We start from the raw sequence: 17,928 nt of genomic DNA, 5'->3' as shown, positions 1-17,928 counted from the left end.
AAAATGATGTTTTCAGGGGTGCAACACGAGGACTTCCCAGGAGGTCACCCATCCTAGTACTACTCTCGCCCAAGCACGCTTAACTGCGGAGTTCTGATGGGATCCGGTGCATTAGTGCTGGTATGATCGCACCCGGAATGTTTGGTCCGCAATATTCATTTATAGCGAGCGCGTGTGTCCTCCCTTTTCTCCCCCGGATTGACTAGGAACTTCTTATTCGCTGCTTGTTAGTGACCACGGTATTAACCCCTCAAGGAAAACGAAATATATGAGTTTTTAAAGATTTAAAACAAAAAATACAAACTTTTGAGCCGTAGGTGGATTTTTAAAGGGAAAAAAAAAATGATGTTTTCAGGGGTGCAACACGAGGACTTCCCAGGAGGTCACCCATCCTAGTACTACTCTCGCCCAAGCACGCTTAACTGCGGAGTTCTGATGGGATCCGGTGCATTAGTGCTGGTATGATCGCACCCGGAATGTTTGTTCCGCAATATTCATTTATAGCGAGCGCGTGTGTCCTCCCTTTTCTCCCCCGGATTGACTAGGAACTTCTTATTCGCTGCTTGTTAGTGACCACGGTATTAACCCCTCAAGGAAAACGAAATAAATGAGTTTTTAAAGATTTAAAACAAAAAATACAAACTTTTGAGCCGTAGGTGGATTTTTAAAGGGAAAAAAAAAATGATGTTTTCAGGGGTGCAACACGAGGACTTCCCAGGAGGTCACCCATCCTAGTACTACTCTCGCCCAAGCACGCTTAACTGCGGAGTTCTGATGGGATCCGGTGCATTAGTGCTGGTATGATCGCACCCGGAATGTTTGTTCCGCAATATTCATTTATAGCGAGCGCGTGTGTCCTCCCTTTTCTCCCCCGGATTGACTAGGAACTTCTTATTCGCTGCTTGTTAGTGACCACGGTATTAACCCCTCAAGGAAAACGAAATAAATGAGTTTTTAAAGATTTAAAACAAAAAATACAAACTTTTGAGCCGTAGGTGGATTTTTAAAGGGAAAAAAAAAATGATGTTTTCAGGGGTGCAACACGAGGACTTCCCAGGAGGTCACCCATCCTAGTACTACTCTCGCCCAAGCACGCTTAACTGCGGAGTTCTGATGGGATCCGGTGCATTAGTGCTGGTATGATCGCACCCGGAATGTTTGGTCCGCAATATTCATTTATAGCGAGCGCGTGTGTCCTCCCTTTTCTCCCCCGGATTGACTAGGAACTTCTTATTCGCTGCTTGTTAGTGACCACGGTATTAACCCCTCAAGGAAAACGAAATAAATGAGTTTTTAAAGATTTAAAACAAAAATACAAACTTTTGAGCCGTAGGTGGATTTTTAAAGGGAAAAAAAAAAATGATGTCTTCAGGGGTGCAACACGAGGACTTCCCAGGAGGTCACCCATCCTAGTACTACTCTCGCCCAAGCACGCTTAACTGCGGAGTTCTGATGGGATCCGGTGCATTAGAGCTGGTATGATCGCACCCGGAATGTTTGTTCCGCAATATTCATTTATAGCGAGCGCGTGTGTCCTCCCTTTTCTCCCCCGGATTGACTAGGAACTTCTTATTCGCTGCTTGTTAGTGACCACGGTATTAACCCCTCAAGGAAAACGAAATAAATGAGTTTTTTAAAGATTTAAAACAAAAAATACAAACTTTTGAGCCGTAGGTGGATTTTTAAAGGGAAAAAAAAAATGATGTTTTCAGGGGTGCAACACGAGGACTTCCCAGGAGGTCACCCATCCTAGTACTACTCTCGCCCAAGCACGCTTAACTGCGGAGTTCTGATGGGATCCGGTGCATTAGTGCTGGTATGATCGCACCCGGAATGTTTGTTCCGCAATATTCATTTATAGCGAGCGCGTGTGTCCTCCCTTTTCTCCCCCGGATTGACTAGGAACTTCTTATTCGCTGCTTGTTAGTGACCACGGTATTAACCCCTCAAGGAAAACGAAATAAATGAGTTTTTAAAGATTTAAAACAAAAAATACAAACTTTTGAGCCGTAGGTGGATTTTTAAGGGAAAAAAAAATGATGTGTTCAGGGGTGCAACACGAGGACTTCCCAGGAGGTCACCCATCCTAGTACTACTCTCGCCCAAGCACGCTTAACTGCGGAGTTCTGATGGGATCCGGTGCATTAGTGCTGGTATGATCGCACCCGGAATGTTTGTTCCGCAATATTCATTTATAGCGAGCGCGTGTGTCCTCCCTTTTCTCCCCCGGATTGACTAGGAACTTCTTATTCGCTGCTTGTTAGTGACCACGGTATTAACCCCTCAAGGAAAACGAAATAAATGAGTTTTTAAAGATTTAAAACAAAAAATACAAACTTTTGAGCCGTAGGTGGATTTTTAAAGGGAAAAAAAAAATGATGTTTTCAGGGGTGCAACACGAGGACTTCCCAGGAGGTCACCCATCCTAGTACTACTCTCGCCCAAGCACGCTTAACTGCGGAGTTCTGATGGGATCCGGTGCATTAGTGCTGGTATGATCGCACCCGGAATGTTTGTTCCGCAATATTCATTTATAGCGAGCGCGTGTGTCCTCCCTTTTCTCCCCCGGATTGACTAGGAACTTCTTATTCGCTGCTTGTTAGTGACCACGGTATTAACCCCTCAAGGAAAACGAAATAAATGAGTTTTTAAAGATTTAAAACAAAAAATACAAACTTTTGAGCCGTAGGTGGATTTTTAAAGGGAAAAAAAAAATGATGTGTTCAGGGGTGCAACACGAGGACTTCCCAGGAGGTCACCCATCCTAGTACTACTCTCGCCCAAGCACGCTTAACTGCGGAGTTCTGATGGGATCCGGTGCATTAGTGCTGGTATGATCGCACCCGGAATGTTTGTTCCGCAATATTCATTTATAGCGAGCGCGTGTGTCCTCCCTTTTCTCCCCCGGATTGACTAGGAACTTCTTATTCGCTGCTTGTTAGTGACCACGGTATTAACCCCTCAAGGAAAACGAAATAAATGAGTTTTTAAAGATTTAAAACAAAAAATACAAACTTTTGAGCCGTAGGTGGATTTTTAAAGGGAAAAAAAAAATGATGTTTTCAGGGGTGCAACACGAGGACTTCCCAGGAGGTCACCCATCCTAGTACTACTCTCGCCCAAGCACGCTTAACTGCGGAGTTCTGATGGGATCCGGTGCATTAGTGCTGGTATGATCGCACCCGGAATGTTTGGTCCGCAATATTCATTTATAGCGAGCGCGTGTGTCCTCCCTTTTCTCCCCCGGATTGACTAGGAACTTCTTATTCGCTGCTTGTTAGTGACCACGGTATTAACCCCTCAAGGAAAACGAAATAAATGAGTTTTTAAAGATTTAAAACAAAAAATACAAACTTTTGAGCCGTAGGTGGATTTTTAAAGGGAAAAAAAAAATGATGTTTTCAGGGGTGCAACACGAGGACTTCCCAGGAGGTCACCCATCCTAGTACTACTCTCGCCCAAGCACGCTTAACTGCGGAGTTCTGATGGGATCCGGTGCATTAGTGCTGGTATGATCGCACCCGGAATGTTTGGTCCGCAATATTCATTTATAGCGAGCGCGTGTGTCCTCCCTTTTCTCCCCCGGATTGACTAGGAACTTCTTATTCGCTGCTTGTTAGTGACCACGGTATTAACCCCTCAAGGAAAACGAAATAAATGAGTTTTTAAAGATTTAAAACAAAAAATACAAACTTTTGAGCCGTAGGTGGATTTTTAAAGGGAAAAAAAAAATGATGTTTTCAGGGGTGCAACACGAGGACTTCCCAGGAGGTCACCCATCCTAGTACTACTCTCGCCCAAGCACGCTTAACTGCGGAGTTCTGATGGGATCCGGTGCATTAGTGCTGGTATGATCGCACCCGGAATGTTTGTTCCGCAATATTCATTTATAGCGAGCGCGTGTGTCCTCCCTTTTCTCCCCCGGATTGACTAGGAACTTCTTATTCGCTGCTTGTTAGTGACCACGGTATTAACCCCTCAAGGAAAACGAAATAAATGAGTTTTTAAAGATTTAAAACAAAAAATACAAACTTTTGAGCCGTAGGTGGATTTTTAAAGGGAAAAAAAAAATGATGTTTTCAGGGGTGCAACACGAGGACTTCCCAGGAGGTCACCCATCCTAGTACTACTCTCGCCCAAGCACGCTTAACTGCGGAGTTCTGATGGGATCCGGTGCATTAGTGCTGGTATGATCGCACCCGGAATGTTTGGTCCGCAATATTCATTTATAGCGAGCGCGTGTGTCCTCCCTTTTCTCCCCCGGATTGACTAGGAACTTCTTATTCGCTGCTTGTTAGTGACCACGGTATTAACCCCTCAAGGAAAACGAAATAAATGAGTTTTTAAAGATTTAAAACAAAAAATACAAACTTTTGAGCCGTAGGTGGATTTTTAAAGGGAAAAAAAAAAATGATGTCTTCAGGGGTGCAACACGAGGACTTCCCAGGAGGTCACCCATCCTAGTACTACTCTCGCCCAAGCACGCTTAACTGCGGAGTTCTGATGGGATCCGGTGCATTAGAGCTGGTATGATCGCACCCGGAATGTTTGTTCCGCAATATTCATTTATAGCGAGCGCGTGTGTCCTCCCTTTTCTCCCCCGGATTGACTAGGAACTTCTTATTCGCTGCTTGTTAGTGACCACGGTATTAACCCCTCAAGGAAAACGAAATAAATGAGTTTTTAAAGATTTAAAACAAAAAATACAAACTTTTGAGCCGTAGGTGGATTTTTAAAGGGAAAAAAAAATGATGTTTTCAGGGGTGCAACACGAGGACTTCCCAGGAGGTCACCCATCCTAGTACTACTCTCGCCCAAGCACGCTTAACTGCGGAGTTCTGATGGGATCCGGTGCATTAGTGCTGGTATGATCGCACCCGGAATGTTTGTTCCGCAATATTCATTTATAGCGAGCGCGTGTGTCCTCCCTTTTCTCCCCCGGATTGACTAGGAACTTCTTATTCGCTGCTTGTTAGTGACCACGGTATTAACCCCTCAAGGAAAACGAAATAAATGAGTTTTTAAAGATTTAAAACAAAAAATACAAACTTTTGAGCCGTAGGTGGATTTTTAAAGGGAAAAAAAAAAATGATGTCTTCAGGGGTGCAACACGAGGACTTCCCAGGAGGTCACCCATCCTAGTACTACTCTCGCCCAAGCACGCTTAACTGCGGAGTTCTGATGGGATCCGGTGCATTAGAGCTGGTATGATCGCACCCGGAATGTTTGTTCCGCAATATTCATTTATAGCGAGCGCGTGTGTCCTCCCTTTTCTCCCCCGGATTGACTAGGAACTTCTTATTCGCTGCTTGTTAGTGACCACGGTATTAACCCCTCAAGGAAAACGAAATAAATGAGTTTTTAAAGATTTAAAACAAAAAATACAAACTTTTGAGCCGTAGGTGGATTTTTAAAGGGAAAAAAAAAATGATGTTTTCAGGGGTGCAACACGAGGACTTCCCAGGAGGTCACCCATCCTAGTACTACTCTCGCCCAAGCACGCTTAACTGCGGAGTTCTGATGGGATCCGGTGCATTAGTGCTGGTATGATCGCACCCGGAATGTTTGTTCCGCAATATTCATTTATAGCGAGCGCGTGTGTCCTCCCTTTTCTCCCCCGGATTGACTAGGAACTTCTTATTCGCTGCTTGTTAGTGACCACGGTATTAACCCCTCAAGGAAAACGAAATAAATGAGTTTTTAAAGATTTAAAACAAAAAATACAAACTTTTGAGCCGTAGGTGGATTTTTAAAGGGAAAAAAAAAATGATGTGTTCAGGGGTGCAACACGAGGACTTCCCAGGAGGTCACCCATCCTAGTACTACTCTCGCCCAAGCACGCTTAACTGCGGAGTTCTGATGGGATCCGGTGCATTAGTGCTGGTATGATCGCACCCGGAATGTTTGTTCCGCAATATTCATTTATAGCGAGCGCGTGTGTCCTCCCTTTTCTCCCCCGGATTGACTAGGAACTTCTTATTCGCTGCTTGTTAGTGACCACGGTATTAACCCCTCAAGGAAAACGAAATAAATGAGTTTTTAAAGATTTAAAACAAAAAATACAAACTTTTGAGCCGTAGGTGGATTTTTAAAGGGAAAAAAAAAATGATGTTTTCAGGGGTGCAACACGAGGACTTCCCAGGAGGTCACCCATCCTAGTACTACTCTCGCCCAAGCACGCTTAACTGCGGAGTTCTGATGGGATCCGGTGCATTAGTGCTGGTATGATCGCACCCGGAATGTTTGGTCCGCAATATTCATTTATAGCGAGCGCGTGTGTCCTCCCTTTTCTCCCCCGGATTGACTAGGAACTTCTTATTCGCTGCTTGTTAGTGACCACGGTATTAACCCCTCAAGGAAAACGAAATAAATGAGTTTTTAAAGATTTAAAACAAAAAATACAAACTTTTGAGCCGTAGGTGGATTTTTAAAGGGAAAAAAAAAATGATGTTTTCAGGGGTGCAACACGAGGACTTCCCAGGAGGTCACCCATCCTAGTACTACTCTCGCCCAAGCACGCTTAACTGCGGAGTTCTGATGGGATCCGGTGCATTAGTGCTGGTATGATCGCACCCGGAATGTTTGGTCCGCAATATTCATTTATAGCGAGCGCGTGTGTCCTCCCTTTTCTCCCCCGGATTGACTAGGAACTTCTTATTCGCTGCTTGTTAGTGACCACGGTATTAACCCCTCAAGGAAAACGAAATAAATGAGTTTTTAAAGATTTAAAACAAAAAATACAAACTTTTGAGCCGTAGGTGGATTTTTAAAGGGAAAAAAAAAATGATGTTTTCAGGGGTGCAACACGAGGACTTCCCAGGAGGTCACCCATCCTAGTACTACTCTCGCCCAAGCACGCTTAACTGCGGAGTTCTGATGGGATCCGGTGCATTAGTGCTGGTATGATCGCACCCGGAATGTTTGGTCCGCAATATTCATTTATAGCGAGCGCGTGTGTCCTCCCTTTTCTCCCCCGGATTGACTAGGAACTTCTTATTCGCTGCTTGTTAGTGACCACGGTATTAACCCCTCAAGGAAAACGAAATATATGAGTTTTTAAAGATTTAAAACAAAAAATACAAACTTTTGAGCCGTAGGTGGATTTTTAAAGGGAAAAAAAAAATGATGTTTTCAGGGGTGCAACACGAGGACTTCCCAGGAGGTCACCCATCCTAGTACTACTCTCGCCCAAGCACGCTTAACTGCGGAGTTCTGATGGGATCCGGTGCATTAGTGCTGGTATGATCGCACCCGGAATGTTTGTTCCGCAATATTCATTTATAGCGAGCGCGTGTGTCCTCCCTTTTCTCCCCCGGATTGACTAGGAACTTCTTATTCGCTGCTTGTTAGTGACCACGGTATTAACCCCTCAAGGAAAACGAAATAAATGAGTTTTTAAAGATTTAAAACAAAAAATACAAACTTTTGAGCCGTAGGTGGATTTTTAAAGGGAAAAAAAAAATGATGTTTTCAGGGGTGCAACACGAGGACTTCCCAGGAGGTCACCCATCCTAGTACTACTCTCGCCCAAGCACGCTTAACTGCGGAGTTCTGATGGGATCCGGTGCATTAGTGCTGGTATGATCGCACCCGGAATGTTTGTTCCGCAATATTCATTTATAGCGAGCGCGTGTGTCCTCCCTTTTCTCCCCCGGATTGACTAGGAACTTCTTATTCGCTGCTTGTTAGTGACCACGGTATTAACCCCTCAAGGAAAACGAAATAAATGAGTTTTTAAAGATTTAAAACAAAAAATACAAACTTTTGAGCCGTAGGTGGATTTTTAAAGGGAAAAAAAAAATGATGTTTTCAGGGGTGCAACACGAGGACTTCCCAGGAGGTCACCCATCCTAGTACTACTCTCGCCCAAGCACGCTTAACTGCGGAGTTCTGATGGGATCCGGTGCATTAGTGCTGGTATGATCGCACCCGGAATGTTTGGTCCGCAATATTCATTTATAGCGAGCGCGTGTGTCCTCCCTTTTCTCCCCCGGATTGACTAGGAACTTCTTATTCGCTGCTTGTTAGTGACCACGGTATTAACCCCTCAAGGAAAACGAAATAAATGAGTTTTTAAAGATTTAAAACAAAAAATACAAACTTTTGAGCCGTAGGTGGATTTTTAAAGGGAAAAAAAAAAATGATGTCTTCAGGGGTGCAACACGAGGACTTCCCAGGAGGTCACCCATCCTAGTACTACTCTCGCCCAAGCACGCTTAACTGCGGAGTTCTGATGGGATCCGGTGCATTAGAGCTGGTATGATCGCACCCGGAATGTTTGTTCCGCAATATTCATTTATAGCGAGCGCGTGTGTCCTCCCTTTTCTCCCCCGGATTGACTAGGAACTTCTTATTCGCTGCTTGTTAGTGACCACGGTATTAACCCCTCAAGGAAAACGAAATAAATGAGTTTTTAAAGATTTAAAACAAAAAATACAAACTTTTGAGCCGTAGGTGGATTTTTAAAGGGAAAAAAAAATGATGTTTTCAGGGGTGCAACACGAGGACTTCCCAGGAGGTCACCCATCCTAGTACTACTCTCGCCCAAGCACGCTTAACTGCGGAGTTCTGATGGGATCCGGTGCATTAGTGCTGGTATGATCGCACCCGGAATGTTTGTTCCGCAATATTCATTTATAGCGAGCGCGTGTGTCCTCCCTTTTCTCCCCCGGATTGACTAGGAACTTCTTATTCGCTGCTTGTTAGTGACCACGGTATTAACCCCTCAAGGAAAACGAAATAAATGAGTTTTTAAAGATTTAAAACAAAAAATACAAACTTTTGAGCCGTAGGTGGATTTTTAAAGGGAAAAAAAAAATGATGTTTTCAGGGGTGCAACACGAGGACTTCCCAGGAGGTCACCCATCCTAGTACTACTCTCGCCCAAGCACGCTTAACTGCGGAGTTCTGATGGGATCCGGTGCATTAGTGCTGGTATGATCGCACCCGGAATGTTTGTTCCGCAATATTCATTTATAGCGAGCGCGTGTGTCCTCCCTTTTCTCCCCCGGATTGACTAGGAACTTCTTATTCGCTGCTTGTTAGTGACCACGGTATTAACCCCTCAAGGAAAACGAAATAAATGAGTTTTTAAAGATTTAAAACAAAAAATACAAACTTTTGAGCCGTAGGTGGATTTTTAAAGGGAAAAAAAAAATGATGTTTTCAGGGGTGCAACACGAGGACTTCCCAGGAGGTCACCCATCCTAGTACTACTCTCGCCCAAGCACGCTTAACTGCGGAGTTCTGATGGGATCCGGTGCATTAGTGCTGGTATGATCGCACCCGGAATGTTTGGTCCGCAATATTCATTTATAGCGAGCGCGTGTGTCCTCCCTTTTCTCCCCCGGATTGACTAGGAACTTCTTATTCGCTGCTTGTTAGTGACCACGGTATTAACCCCTCAAGGAAAACGAAATAAATGAGTTTTTAAAGATTTAAAACAAAAAATACAAACTTTTGAGCCGTAGGTGGATTTTTAAAGGGAAAAAAAAAAATGATGTCTTCAGGGGTGCAACACGAGGACTTCCCAGGAGGTCACCCATCCTAGTACTACTCTCGCCCAAGCACGCTTAACTGCGGAGTTCTGATGGGATCCGGTGCATTAGTGCTGGTATGATCGCACCCGGAATGTTTGTTCCGCAATATTCATTTATAGCGAGCGCGTGTGTCCTCCCTTTTCTCCCCCGGATTGACTAGGAACTTCTTATTCGCTGCTTGTTAGTGACCACGGTATTAACCCCTCAAGGAAAACGAAATAAATGAGTTTTTAAAGATTTAAAACAAAAAATACAAACTTTTGAGCCGTAGGTGGATTTTTAAAAGGAAAAAAAAATGATGTTTTCAGGGGTGCAACACGAGGACTTCCCAGGAGGTCACCCATCCTAGTACTACTCTCGCCCAAGCACGCTTAACTGCGGAGTTCTGATGGGATCCGGTGCATTAGTGCTGGTATGATCGCACCCGGAATGTTTGGTCCGCAATATTCATTTATAGCGAGCGCGTGTGTCCTCCCTTTTCTCCCCCGGATTGACAAGGAACTTCTTATTCGCTGCTTGTTAGTGACCACGGTATTAACCCCTCAAGGAAAACGAAATAAATGAGTTTTTAAAGATTTAAAACAAAAAATACAAACTTTTGAGCCGTAGGTGGATTTTTAAAGGGAAAAAAAAAATGATGTTTTCAGGGGTGCAACACGAGGACTTCCCAGGAGGTCACCCATCCTAGTACTACTCTCGCCCAAGCACGCTTAACTGCGGAGTTCTGATGGGATCCGGTGCATTAGTGCTGGTATGATCGCACCCGGAATGTTTGGTCCGCAATATTCATTTATAGCGAGCGCGTGTGTCCTCCCTTTTCTCCCCCGGATTGACTAGGAACTTCTTATTCGCTGCTTGTTAGTGACCACGGTATTAACCCCTCAAGGAAAACGAAATAAATGAGTTTTTAAAGATTTAAAACAAAAAATACAAACTTTTGAGCCGTAGGTGGATTTTTAAAGGGAAAAAAAAAATGATGTTTTCAGGGGTGCAACACGAGGACTTCCCAGGAGGTCACCCATCCTAGTACTACTCTCGCCCAAGCACGCTTAACTGCGGAGTTCTGATGGGATCCGGTGCATTAGTGCTGGTATGATCGCACCCGGAATGTTTGGTCCGCAATATTCATTTATAGCGAGCGCGTGTGTCCTCCCTTTTCTCCCCCGGATTGACTAGGAACTTCTTATTCGCTGCTTGTTAGTGACCACGGTATTAACCCCTCAAGGAAAACGAAATAAATGAGTTTTTAAAGATTTAAAACAAAAAATACAAACTTTTGAGCCGTAGGTGGATTTTTAAAGGGAAAAAAAAAAATGATGTCTTCAGGGGTGCAACACGAGGACTTCCCAGGAGGTCACCCATCCTAGTACTACTCTCGCCCAAGCACGCTTAACTGCGGAGTTCTGATGGGATCCGGTGCATTAGAGCTGGTATGATCGCACCCGGAATGTTTGTTCCGCAATATTCATTTATAGCGAGCGCGTGTGTCCTCCCTTTTCTCCCCCGGATTGACTAGGAACTTCTTATTCGCTGCTTGTTAGTGACCACGGTATTAACCCCTCAAGGAAAACGAAATAAATGAGTTTTTAAAGATTTAAAACAAAAAATACAAACTTTTGAGCCGTAGGTGGATTTTTAAAGGGAAAAAAAAAATGATGTTTTCAGGGGTGCAACACGAGGACTTCCCAGGAGGTCACCCATCCTAGTACTACTCTCGCCCAAGCACGCTTAACTGCGGAGTTCTGATGGGATCCGGTGCATTAGTGCTGGTATGATCGCACCCGGAATGTTTGTTCCGCAATATTCATTTATAGCGAGCGCGTGTGTCCTCCCTTTTCTCCCCCGGATTGACTAGGAACTTCTTATTCGCTGCTTGTTAGTGACCACGGTATTAACCCCTCAAGGAAAACGAAATAAATGAGTTTTTAAAGATTTAAAACAAAAAATACAAACTTTTGAGCCGTAGGTGGATTTTTAAAGGGAAAAAAAAAATGATGTTTTCAGGGGTGCAACACGAGGACTTCCCAGGAGGTCACCCATCCTAGTACTACTCTCGCCCAAGCACGCTTAACTGCGGAGTTCTGATGGGATCCGGTGCATTAGTGCTGGTATGATCGCACCCGGAATGTTTGGTCCGCAATATTCATTTATAGCGAGCGCGTGTGTCCTCCCTTTTCTCCCCCGGATTGACTAGGAACTTCTTATTCGCTGCTTGTTAGTGACCACGGTATTAACCCCTCAAGGAAAACGAAATAAATGAGTTTTTAAAGATTTAAAACAAAAAATACAAACTTTTGAGCCGTAGGTGGATTTTTAAAGGGAAAAAAAAAAATGATGTCTTCAGGGGTGCAACACGAGGACTTCCCAGGAGGTCACCCATCCTAGTACTACTCTCGCCCAAGCACGCTTAACTGCGGAGTTCTGATGGGATCCGGTGCATTAGTGCTGGTATGATCGCACCCGGAATGTTTGTTCCGCAATATTCATTTATAGCGAGCGCGTGTGTCCTCCCTTTTCTCCCCCGGATTGACTAGGAACTTCTTATTCGCTGCTTGTTAGTGACCACGGTATTAACCCCTCAAGGAAAACGAAATAAATGAGTTTTTAAAGATTTAAAACAAAAAATACAAACTTTTGAGCCGTAGGTGGATTTTTAAAAGGAAAAAAAAAATGATGTTTTCAGGGGTGCAACACGAGGACTTCCCAGGAGGTCACCCATCCTAGTACTACTCTCGCCCAAGCACGCTTAACTGCGGAGTTCTGATGGGATCCGGTGCATTAGTGCTGGTATGATCGCACCCGGAATGTTTGGTCCGCAATATTCATTTATAGCGAGCGCGTGTGTCCTCCCTTTTCTCCCCCGGATTGACTAGGAACTTCTTATTCGCTGCTTGTTAGTGACCACGGTATTAACCCCTCAAGGAAAACGAAATAAATGAGTTTTTAAAGATTTAAAACAAAAAATACAAACTTTTGAGCCGTAGGTGGATTTTTAAAGGGAAAAAAAAAATGATGTTTTCAGGGGTGCAACACGAGGACTTCCCAGGAGGTCACCCATCCTAGTACTACTCTCGCCCAAGCACGCTTAACTGCGGAGTTCTGATGGGATCCGGTGCATTAGTGCTGGTATGATCGCACCCGGAATGTTTGGTCCGCAATATTCATTTATAGCGAGCGCGTGTGTCCTCCCTTTTCTCCCCCGGATTGACTAGGAACTTCTTATTCGCTGCTTGTTAGTGACCACGGTATTAACCCCTCAAGGAAAACGAAATAAATGAGTTTTTAAAGATTTAAAACAAAAAATACAAACTTTTGAGCCGTAGGTGGATTTTTAAAGGGAAAAAAAAAATGATGTTTTCAGGGGTGCAACACGAGGACTTCCCAGGAGGTCACCCATCCTAGTACTACTCTCGCCCAAGCACGCTTAACTGCGGAGTTCTGATGGGATCCGGTGCATTAGTGCTGGTATGATCGCACCCGGAATGTTTGGTCCGCAATATTCATTTATAGCGAGCGCGTGTGTCCTCCCTTTTCTCCCCCGGATTGACTAGGAACTTCTTATTCGCTGCTTGTTAGTGACCACGGTATTAACCCCTCAAGGAAAACGAAATAAATGAGTTTTTAAAGATTTAAAACAAAAAATACAAACTTTTGAGCCGTAGGTGGATTTTTAAAGGGAAAAAAAAATGATGTTTACAGGGGTGCAACACGAGGACTTCCCAGGAGGTCACCCATCCTAGTACTACTCTCGCCCAAGCACGCTTAACTGCGGAGTTCTGATGGGATCCGGTGCATTAGTGCTGGTATGATCGCACCCGGAATGTTTGGTCCGCAATATTCATTTATAGCGAGCGCGTGTGTCCTCCCTTTTCTCCCCCGGATTGACTAGGAACTTCTTATTCGCAGCTTGTTAGTGACCACGGTATTAACCCCTCAAGGAAAACGAAATAAATGAGTTTTTAAAGATTTAAAACAAAAAATACAAACTTTTCAGCCGTAGGTGGATTTTTAAAGGGAAAAAAAAAATGATGTTTTCAGGGGTGCAACACGAGGACTTCCCAGGAGGTCACCCATCCTAGTACTACTCTCGCCCAAGCACGCTTAACTGCGGAGTTCTGATGGGATCCGGTGCATTAGTGCTGGTATGATCGCACCCGGAATGTTTGTTCCGCAATATTCATTTATAGCGAGCGCGTGTGTCCTCCCTTTTCTCCCCCGGATTGACTAGGAACTTCTTATTCGCTGCTTGTTAGTGACCACGGTATTAACCCCTCAAGGAAAACGAAATAAATGAGTTTTTAAAGATTTAAAACAAAAAATACAAACTTTTGAGCCGTAGGTGGATTTTTAAAGGGAAAAAAAAAATGATGTTTTCAGGGGTGCAACACGAGGACTTCCCAGGAGGTCACCCATCCTAGTACTACTCTCGCCCAAGCACGCTTAACTGCGGAGTTCTGATGGGATCCGGTGCATTAGTGCTGGTATGATCGCACCCGGAATGTTTGGTCCGCAATATTCATTTATAGCGAGCGCGTGTGTCCTCCCTTTTCTCCCCCGGATTGACTAGGAACTTCTTATTCGCTGCTTGTTAGTGACCACGGTATTAACCCCTCAAGGAAAACGAAATAAATGAGTTTTTAAAGATTTAAAACAAAAAATACAAACTTTTGAGCCGTAGGTGGATTTTTAAAGGGAAAAAAAAAAATGATGTCTTCAGGGGTGCAACACGAGGACTTCCCAGGAGGTCACCCATCCTAGTACTACTCTCGCCCAAGCACGCTTAACTGCGGAGTTCTGATGGGATCCGGTGCATTAGTGCTGGTATGATCGCACCCGGAATGTTTGTTCCGCAATATTCATTTATAGCGAGCGCGTGTGTCCTCCCTTTTCTCCCCCGGATTGACTAGGAACTTCTTATTCGCTGCTTGTTAGTGACCACGGTATTAACCCCTCAAGGAAAACGAAATAAATGAGTTTTTAAAGATTTAAAACAAAAAATACAAACTTTTGAGCCGTAGGTGGATTTTTAAAGGGAAAAAAAAAATGATGTTTTCAGGGGTGCAACACGAGGACTTCCCAGGAGGTCACCCATCCTAGTACTACTCTCGCCCAAGCACGCTTAACTGCGGAGTTCTGATGGGATCCGGTGCATTAGTGCTGGTATGATCGCACCCGGAATGTTTGGTCCGCAATATTCATTTATAGCGAGCGCGTGTGTCCTCCCTTTTCTCCCCCGGATTGACTAGGAACTTCTTATTCGCTGCTTGTTAGTGACCACGGTATTAACCCCTCAAGGAAAACGAAATAAATGAGTTTTTAAAGATTTAAAACAAAAAATACAAACTTTTGAGCCGTAGGTGGATTTTTAAAGGGAAAAAAAAAAATGATGTCTTCAGGGGTGCAACACGAGGACTTCCCAGGAGGTCACCCATCCTAGTACTACTCTCGCCCAAGCACGTTTAACTGCGGAGTTCTGATGGGATCCGGTGCATTAGTGCTGGTATGATCGCACCCGGAATGTTTGTTCCGCAATATTCATTTATAGCGAGCGCGTGTGTCCGCCCTTTTCTCCCCCGGATTGACTAGGAACTTCTTATTCGCTGCTTGTTAGTGACCACGGTATTAACCCCTCAAGGAAAACGAAATAAATGAGTTTTTAAAGATTTAAAACAAAAAATACAAACTTTTGAGCCGTAGGTGGATTTTTAAAGGGAAAAAAAAAATGATGTTTTCAGGGGTGCAACACGAGGACTTCCCAGGAGGTCACCCATCCTAGTACTACTCTCGCCCAAGCACGCTTAACTGCGGAGTTCTGATGGGATCCGGTGCATTAGTGCTGGTATGATCGCACCCGGAATGTTTGTTCCGCAATATTCATTTATAGCGAGCGCGTGTGTCCTCCCTTTTCTCCCCCGGATTGACTAGGAACTTCTTATTCGCTGCTTGTTAGTGACCACGGTATTAACCCCTCAAGGAAAACGAAATAAATGAGTTTTTAAAGATTTAAAACAAAAAATACAAACTTTTGAGCCGTAGGTGGATTTTTAAAGGGAAAAAAAAAATGATGTTTTCAGGGGTGCAACACGAGGACTTCCCAGGAGGTCACCCATCCTAGTACTACTCTCGCCCAAGCACGCTTAACTGCGGAGTTCTGATGGGATCCGGTGCATTAGTGCTGGTATGATCGCACCCGGAATGTTTGTTCCGCAATATTCATTTATAGCGAGAGCGTGTGTCCTCCCTTTTCTCCCCCGGATTGACTAGGAACTTCTTATTCGCTGCTTGTTAGTGACCACGGTATTAACCCCTCAAGGAAAACGAAATAAATGAGTTTTTAAAGATTTAAAACAAAAGATTTAAAGGGAAAAAAAAATGATGTTTTCAGGGGTGCAACACGAGGACTTCCCAGGAGGTCACCCATCCTAGTACTACTCTCGCCCAAGCACGCTTAACTGCGGAGTTCTGATGGGATCCGGTGCATTAGTGCTGGTATGATCGCACCCGGAATGTTTGGTCCGCAATATTCATTTATAGCGAGCGCGTGTGTCCTCCCTTTTCTCCCCCGGATTGACTAGGAACTTCTTATTCGCTGCTTGTTAGTGACCACGGTATTAACCCCTCAAGGAAAACGAAATAAATGAGTTTTTAAAGATTTAAAACAAAAAATACAAACTTTTGAGCCGTAGGTGGATTTTTAAAGGGAAAAAAAAAAAATGATGTCTTCAGGGGTGCAACACGAGGACTTCCCAGGAGGTCACCCATCCTAGTACTACTCTCGCCCAAGCACGCTTAACTGCGGAGTTCTGATGGGATCCGGTGCATTAGTGCTGGTATGATCGCACCCGGAATGTTTGTTCCGCAATATTCATTTATAGCGAGCGCGTGTGTCCTCCCTTTTCTCCCCCGGATTGACTAGGAACTTCTTATTCGCTGCTTGTTAGTGACCACGGTATTAACCCCTCAAGGAAAACGAAATAAATGAGTTTTTAAAGATTTAAAACAAAAAATACAAACTTTTGAGCCGTAGGTGGATTTTTAAAGGGAAAAAAAAAATGATGTTTTCAGGGGTGCAACACGAGGACTTCCTAGGAGGTCACCCATCCTAGTACTACTCTCGCCCAAGCACGCTTAACTGCGGAGTTCTGATGGGATCCGGTGCATTAGTGCTGGTATGATCGCACCCGGAATGTTTGTTCCGCAATATTCATTTATAGCGAGCGCGTGTGTCCTCCCTTTTCTCCCCCGGATTGACTAGGAACTTCTTATTCGCTGCTTGTTAGTGACCACGGTATTAACCCCTCAAGGAAAACGAAATAAATGAGTTTTTAAAGATTTAAAACAAAAAATACAAACTTTTGAGCCGTAGGTGGATTTTTAAAGGGAAAAAAAAAATGATGTTTTCAGGGGTGCAACACGAGGACTTCCCAGGAGGTCACCCATCCTAGTACTACTCTCGTCCAAGCACGCTTAACTGCGGAGTTCTGATGGGATCCGGTGCATTAGTGCTGGTATGATCGCACCCGGAATGTTTGTTCCGCAATATTCATTTATAGCGAGCGCGTGTGTCCTCCCTTTTCTCCCCCGGATTGACTAGGAACTTCTTATTCGCTGCTTGTTAGTGACCACGGTATTAACCCCTCAAGGAAAACGAAATAAATGAGTTTTTAAAGATTTAAAACAAAAAATACAAACTTTTGAGCCGTAGGTGGATTTTTAAAGGGAAAAAAAAAATGATGTTTTCAGGGGTGCAACACGAGGACTTCCCAGGAGGTCACCCATCCTAGTACTACTCTCGCCCAAGCACGCTTAACTGCGGAGTTCTGATGGGATCCGGTGCATTAGTGCTGGTATGATCGCACCCGGAATGTTTGTTCCGCAATATTCATTTATAGCGAGCGCGTGTGTCCTCCCTTTTCTCCCCCGGATTGACTAGGAACTTCTTATTCGCTGCTTGTTAGTGACCACGGTATTAACCCCTCAAGGAAAACGAAATAAATGAGTTTTTAAAGATTTAAAACAAAAAATACAAACTTTTGAGCCGTAGGTGGATTTTTAAAGGGAAAAAAAAAATGATGTTTTCAGGGGTGCAACACGAGGACTTCCCAGGAGGTCACCCATCCTAGTACTACTCTCGCCCAAGCACGCTTAACTGCGGAGTTCTGATGGGATCCGGTGCATTAGTGCTGGTATGATCGCACCCGGAATGTTTGTTCCGCAATATTCATTTATAGCGAGCGCGTGTGTCCTCCCTTTTCTCCCCCGGATTGACTAGGAACTTCTTATTCGCTGCTTGTTAGTGACCACGGTATTAACCCCTCAAGGAAAACGAAATAAATGAGTTTTTAAAGATTTAAAACAAAAAATACAAACTTTTGAGCCGTAGGTGGAT

The 17,928-nt window shown here is 44.1% G+C and overlaps 53 non-coding genes across 53 annotated transcripts; all 53 read right to left on the bottom strand.

The window, feature by feature from the left end:
- Positions 1-15: 15 nt before the first annotated feature.
- LOC133809844 (5S ribosomal RNA) lies at positions 16-134 on the bottom strand. Its single transcript, XR_009881580.1, has one exon. It is a non-coding gene; the product is annotated as a 5S ribosomal RNA (ribosomal RNA).
- A 220-nt stretch (positions 135-354) lies between these two features.
- LOC133809843 (5S ribosomal RNA) lies at positions 355-473 on the bottom strand. The gene has a single exon (XR_009881579.1). It is a non-coding gene; the product is annotated as a 5S ribosomal RNA (ribosomal RNA).
- A 220-nt stretch (positions 474-693) lies between these two features.
- LOC133809842 (5S ribosomal RNA) lies at positions 694-812 on the bottom strand. The gene has a single exon (XR_009881578.1). It is a non-coding gene; the product is annotated as a 5S ribosomal RNA (ribosomal RNA).
- Positions 813-1,032: 220 nt separating this feature from the next.
- Positions 1,033-1,151, bottom strand: LOC133809841 (5S ribosomal RNA). The gene has a single exon (XR_009881577.1). It is a non-coding gene; the product is annotated as a 5S ribosomal RNA (ribosomal RNA).
- Positions 1,152-1,371: 220 nt separating this feature from the next.
- On the bottom strand, positions 1,372-1,490 carry LOC133809894 (5S ribosomal RNA). Its single transcript, XR_009881628.1, has one exon. It is a non-coding gene; the product is annotated as a 5S ribosomal RNA (ribosomal RNA).
- Positions 1,491-1,711: 221 nt separating this feature from the next.
- On the bottom strand, positions 1,712-1,830 carry LOC133809840 (5S ribosomal RNA). The gene has a single exon (XR_009881576.1). It is a non-coding gene; the product is annotated as a 5S ribosomal RNA (ribosomal RNA).
- Positions 1,831-2,048: 218 nt separating this feature from the next.
- On the bottom strand, positions 2,049-2,167 carry LOC133809839 (5S ribosomal RNA). Its single transcript, XR_009881575.1, has one exon. It is a non-coding gene; the product is annotated as a 5S ribosomal RNA (ribosomal RNA).
- A 220-nt stretch (positions 2,168-2,387) lies between these two features.
- LOC133809838 (5S ribosomal RNA) lies at positions 2,388-2,506 on the bottom strand. Its single transcript, XR_009881574.1, has one exon. It is a non-coding gene; the product is annotated as a 5S ribosomal RNA (ribosomal RNA).
- A 220-nt stretch (positions 2,507-2,726) lies between these two features.
- Positions 2,727-2,845, bottom strand: LOC133809837 (5S ribosomal RNA). The gene has a single exon (XR_009881573.1). It is a non-coding gene; the product is annotated as a 5S ribosomal RNA (ribosomal RNA).
- Positions 2,846-3,065: 220 nt separating this feature from the next.
- LOC133809836 (5S ribosomal RNA) lies at positions 3,066-3,184 on the bottom strand. The gene has a single exon (XR_009881572.1). It is a non-coding gene; the product is annotated as a 5S ribosomal RNA (ribosomal RNA).
- Positions 3,185-3,404: 220 nt separating this feature from the next.
- LOC133809835 (5S ribosomal RNA) lies at positions 3,405-3,523 on the bottom strand. The gene has a single exon (XR_009881571.1). It is a non-coding gene; the product is annotated as a 5S ribosomal RNA (ribosomal RNA).
- A 220-nt stretch (positions 3,524-3,743) lies between these two features.
- Positions 3,744-3,862, bottom strand: LOC133809833 (5S ribosomal RNA). The gene has a single exon (XR_009881569.1). It is a non-coding gene; the product is annotated as a 5S ribosomal RNA (ribosomal RNA).
- A 220-nt stretch (positions 3,863-4,082) lies between these two features.
- LOC133809832 (5S ribosomal RNA) lies at positions 4,083-4,201 on the bottom strand. Its single transcript, XR_009881568.1, has one exon. It is a non-coding gene; the product is annotated as a 5S ribosomal RNA (ribosomal RNA).
- A 221-nt stretch (positions 4,202-4,422) lies between these two features.
- LOC133809892 (5S ribosomal RNA) lies at positions 4,423-4,541 on the bottom strand. Its single transcript, XR_009881626.1, has one exon. It is a non-coding gene; the product is annotated as a 5S ribosomal RNA (ribosomal RNA).
- A 219-nt stretch (positions 4,542-4,760) lies between these two features.
- LOC133809831 (5S ribosomal RNA) lies at positions 4,761-4,879 on the bottom strand. The gene has a single exon (XR_009881567.1). It is a non-coding gene; the product is annotated as a 5S ribosomal RNA (ribosomal RNA).
- Positions 4,880-5,100: 221 nt separating this feature from the next.
- LOC133809891 (5S ribosomal RNA) lies at positions 5,101-5,219 on the bottom strand. Its single transcript, XR_009881625.1, has one exon. It is a non-coding gene; the product is annotated as a 5S ribosomal RNA (ribosomal RNA).
- Positions 5,220-5,439: 220 nt separating this feature from the next.
- Positions 5,440-5,558, bottom strand: LOC133809829 (5S ribosomal RNA). The gene has a single exon (XR_009881566.1). It is a non-coding gene; the product is annotated as a 5S ribosomal RNA (ribosomal RNA).
- Positions 5,559-5,778: 220 nt separating this feature from the next.
- Positions 5,779-5,897, bottom strand: LOC133809828 (5S ribosomal RNA). Its single transcript, XR_009881565.1, has one exon. It is a non-coding gene; the product is annotated as a 5S ribosomal RNA (ribosomal RNA).
- A 220-nt stretch (positions 5,898-6,117) lies between these two features.
- On the bottom strand, positions 6,118-6,236 carry LOC133809827 (5S ribosomal RNA). Its single transcript, XR_009881564.1, has one exon. It is a non-coding gene; the product is annotated as a 5S ribosomal RNA (ribosomal RNA).
- A 220-nt stretch (positions 6,237-6,456) lies between these two features.
- On the bottom strand, positions 6,457-6,575 carry LOC133809826 (5S ribosomal RNA). Its single transcript, XR_009881563.1, has one exon. It is a non-coding gene; the product is annotated as a 5S ribosomal RNA (ribosomal RNA).
- Positions 6,576-6,795: 220 nt separating this feature from the next.
- LOC133809825 (5S ribosomal RNA) lies at positions 6,796-6,914 on the bottom strand. Its single transcript, XR_009881562.1, has one exon. It is a non-coding gene; the product is annotated as a 5S ribosomal RNA (ribosomal RNA).
- A 220-nt stretch (positions 6,915-7,134) lies between these two features.
- Positions 7,135-7,253, bottom strand: LOC133809824 (5S ribosomal RNA). The gene has a single exon (XR_009881561.1). It is a non-coding gene; the product is annotated as a 5S ribosomal RNA (ribosomal RNA).
- A 220-nt stretch (positions 7,254-7,473) lies between these two features.
- On the bottom strand, positions 7,474-7,592 carry LOC133809823 (5S ribosomal RNA). The gene has a single exon (XR_009881560.1). It is a non-coding gene; the product is annotated as a 5S ribosomal RNA (ribosomal RNA).
- Positions 7,593-7,812: 220 nt separating this feature from the next.
- Positions 7,813-7,931, bottom strand: LOC133809821 (5S ribosomal RNA). Its single transcript, XR_009881558.1, has one exon. It is a non-coding gene; the product is annotated as a 5S ribosomal RNA (ribosomal RNA).
- A 221-nt stretch (positions 7,932-8,152) lies between these two features.
- LOC133809890 (5S ribosomal RNA) lies at positions 8,153-8,271 on the bottom strand. The gene has a single exon (XR_009881624.1). It is a non-coding gene; the product is annotated as a 5S ribosomal RNA (ribosomal RNA).
- Positions 8,272-8,490: 219 nt separating this feature from the next.
- LOC133809820 (5S ribosomal RNA) lies at positions 8,491-8,609 on the bottom strand. The gene has a single exon (XR_009881557.1). It is a non-coding gene; the product is annotated as a 5S ribosomal RNA (ribosomal RNA).
- A 220-nt stretch (positions 8,610-8,829) lies between these two features.
- On the bottom strand, positions 8,830-8,948 carry LOC133809819 (5S ribosomal RNA). The gene has a single exon (XR_009881556.1). It is a non-coding gene; the product is annotated as a 5S ribosomal RNA (ribosomal RNA).
- A 220-nt stretch (positions 8,949-9,168) lies between these two features.
- On the bottom strand, positions 9,169-9,287 carry LOC133809818 (5S ribosomal RNA). Its single transcript, XR_009881555.1, has one exon. It is a non-coding gene; the product is annotated as a 5S ribosomal RNA (ribosomal RNA).
- Positions 9,288-9,508: 221 nt separating this feature from the next.
- On the bottom strand, positions 9,509-9,627 carry LOC133809817 (5S ribosomal RNA). Its single transcript, XR_009881554.1, has one exon. It is a non-coding gene; the product is annotated as a 5S ribosomal RNA (ribosomal RNA).
- A 219-nt stretch (positions 9,628-9,846) lies between these two features.
- Positions 9,847-9,965, bottom strand: LOC133809816 (5S ribosomal RNA). Its single transcript, XR_009881553.1, has one exon. It is a non-coding gene; the product is annotated as a 5S ribosomal RNA (ribosomal RNA).
- Positions 9,966-10,185: 220 nt separating this feature from the next.
- Positions 10,186-10,304, bottom strand: LOC133809815 (5S ribosomal RNA). The gene has a single exon (XR_009881552.1). It is a non-coding gene; the product is annotated as a 5S ribosomal RNA (ribosomal RNA).
- Positions 10,305-10,524: 220 nt separating this feature from the next.
- LOC133809814 (5S ribosomal RNA) lies at positions 10,525-10,643 on the bottom strand. Its single transcript, XR_009881551.1, has one exon. It is a non-coding gene; the product is annotated as a 5S ribosomal RNA (ribosomal RNA).
- A 221-nt stretch (positions 10,644-10,864) lies between these two features.
- Positions 10,865-10,983, bottom strand: LOC133809888 (5S ribosomal RNA). Its single transcript, XR_009881623.1, has one exon. It is a non-coding gene; the product is annotated as a 5S ribosomal RNA (ribosomal RNA).
- A 220-nt stretch (positions 10,984-11,203) lies between these two features.
- On the bottom strand, positions 11,204-11,322 carry LOC133809813 (5S ribosomal RNA). Its single transcript, XR_009881550.1, has one exon. It is a non-coding gene; the product is annotated as a 5S ribosomal RNA (ribosomal RNA).
- A 220-nt stretch (positions 11,323-11,542) lies between these two features.
- LOC133809812 (5S ribosomal RNA) lies at positions 11,543-11,661 on the bottom strand. Its single transcript, XR_009881549.1, has one exon. It is a non-coding gene; the product is annotated as a 5S ribosomal RNA (ribosomal RNA).
- A 221-nt stretch (positions 11,662-11,882) lies between these two features.
- On the bottom strand, positions 11,883-12,001 carry LOC133809810 (5S ribosomal RNA). Its single transcript, XR_009881547.1, has one exon. It is a non-coding gene; the product is annotated as a 5S ribosomal RNA (ribosomal RNA).
- A 220-nt stretch (positions 12,002-12,221) lies between these two features.
- Positions 12,222-12,340, bottom strand: LOC133809808 (5S ribosomal RNA). Its single transcript, XR_009881546.1, has one exon. It is a non-coding gene; the product is annotated as a 5S ribosomal RNA (ribosomal RNA).
- Positions 12,341-12,560: 220 nt separating this feature from the next.
- On the bottom strand, positions 12,561-12,679 carry LOC133809807 (5S ribosomal RNA). Its single transcript, XR_009881545.1, has one exon. It is a non-coding gene; the product is annotated as a 5S ribosomal RNA (ribosomal RNA).
- A 220-nt stretch (positions 12,680-12,899) lies between these two features.
- Positions 12,900-13,018, bottom strand: LOC133809806 (5S ribosomal RNA). Its single transcript, XR_009881544.1, has one exon. It is a non-coding gene; the product is annotated as a 5S ribosomal RNA (ribosomal RNA).
- A 219-nt stretch (positions 13,019-13,237) lies between these two features.
- LOC133809805 (5S ribosomal RNA) lies at positions 13,238-13,356 on the bottom strand. Its single transcript, XR_009881543.1, has one exon. It is a non-coding gene; the product is annotated as a 5S ribosomal RNA (ribosomal RNA).
- A 220-nt stretch (positions 13,357-13,576) lies between these two features.
- On the bottom strand, positions 13,577-13,695 carry LOC133809948 (5S ribosomal RNA). The gene has a single exon (XR_009881681.1). It is a non-coding gene; the product is annotated as a 5S ribosomal RNA (ribosomal RNA).
- A 220-nt stretch (positions 13,696-13,915) lies between these two features.
- LOC133809947 (5S ribosomal RNA) lies at positions 13,916-14,034 on the bottom strand. Its single transcript, XR_009881680.1, has one exon. It is a non-coding gene; the product is annotated as a 5S ribosomal RNA (ribosomal RNA).
- A 221-nt stretch (positions 14,035-14,255) lies between these two features.
- Positions 14,256-14,374, bottom strand: LOC133809946 (5S ribosomal RNA). Its single transcript, XR_009881679.1, has one exon. It is a non-coding gene; the product is annotated as a 5S ribosomal RNA (ribosomal RNA).
- A 220-nt stretch (positions 14,375-14,594) lies between these two features.
- On the bottom strand, positions 14,595-14,713 carry LOC133809945 (5S ribosomal RNA). Its single transcript, XR_009881678.1, has one exon. It is a non-coding gene; the product is annotated as a 5S ribosomal RNA (ribosomal RNA).
- Positions 14,714-14,934: 221 nt separating this feature from the next.
- LOC133809883 (5S ribosomal RNA) lies at positions 14,935-15,053 on the bottom strand. Its single transcript, XR_009881618.1, has one exon. It is a non-coding gene; the product is annotated as a 5S ribosomal RNA (ribosomal RNA).
- Positions 15,054-15,273: 220 nt separating this feature from the next.
- Positions 15,274-15,392, bottom strand: LOC133809944 (5S ribosomal RNA). Its single transcript, XR_009881677.1, has one exon. It is a non-coding gene; the product is annotated as a 5S ribosomal RNA (ribosomal RNA).
- A 220-nt stretch (positions 15,393-15,612) lies between these two features.
- LOC133809941 (5S ribosomal RNA) lies at positions 15,613-15,731 on the bottom strand. Its single transcript, XR_009881675.1, has one exon. It is a non-coding gene; the product is annotated as a 5S ribosomal RNA (ribosomal RNA).
- Positions 15,732-15,923: 192 nt separating this feature from the next.
- On the bottom strand, positions 15,924-16,042 carry LOC133809940 (5S ribosomal RNA). The gene has a single exon (XR_009881674.1). It is a non-coding gene; the product is annotated as a 5S ribosomal RNA (ribosomal RNA).
- A 222-nt stretch (positions 16,043-16,264) lies between these two features.
- On the bottom strand, positions 16,265-16,383 carry LOC133809939 (5S ribosomal RNA). Its single transcript, XR_009881673.1, has one exon. It is a non-coding gene; the product is annotated as a 5S ribosomal RNA (ribosomal RNA).
- A 220-nt stretch (positions 16,384-16,603) lies between these two features.
- Positions 16,604-16,722, bottom strand: LOC133809887 (5S ribosomal RNA). The gene has a single exon (XR_009881622.1). It is a non-coding gene; the product is annotated as a 5S ribosomal RNA (ribosomal RNA).
- Positions 16,723-16,942: 220 nt separating this feature from the next.
- On the bottom strand, positions 16,943-17,061 carry LOC133809886 (5S ribosomal RNA). Its single transcript, XR_009881621.1, has one exon. It is a non-coding gene; the product is annotated as a 5S ribosomal RNA (ribosomal RNA).
- Positions 17,062-17,281: 220 nt separating this feature from the next.
- On the bottom strand, positions 17,282-17,400 carry LOC133809938 (5S ribosomal RNA). The gene has a single exon (XR_009881672.1). It is a non-coding gene; the product is annotated as a 5S ribosomal RNA (ribosomal RNA).
- Positions 17,401-17,620: 220 nt separating this feature from the next.
- Positions 17,621-17,739, bottom strand: LOC133809936 (5S ribosomal RNA). Its single transcript, XR_009881671.1, has one exon. It is a non-coding gene; the product is annotated as a 5S ribosomal RNA (ribosomal RNA).
- Between the last annotated feature and the right edge of the window lie 189 nt (positions 17,740-17,928).

The sequence above is a fragment of the Humulus lupulus genome (assembly GCF_963169125.1).
Source record: "Humulus lupulus chromosome 8 unlocalized genomic scaffold, drHumLupu1.1 SUPER_8_unloc_70, whole genome shotgun sequence".
Classification (NCBI taxonomy): domain Eukaryota; kingdom Viridiplantae; phylum Streptophyta; class Magnoliopsida; order Rosales; family Cannabaceae; genus Humulus; species Humulus lupulus.
This window is presented reverse-complemented; position numbering and strand designations above follow the sequence as displayed.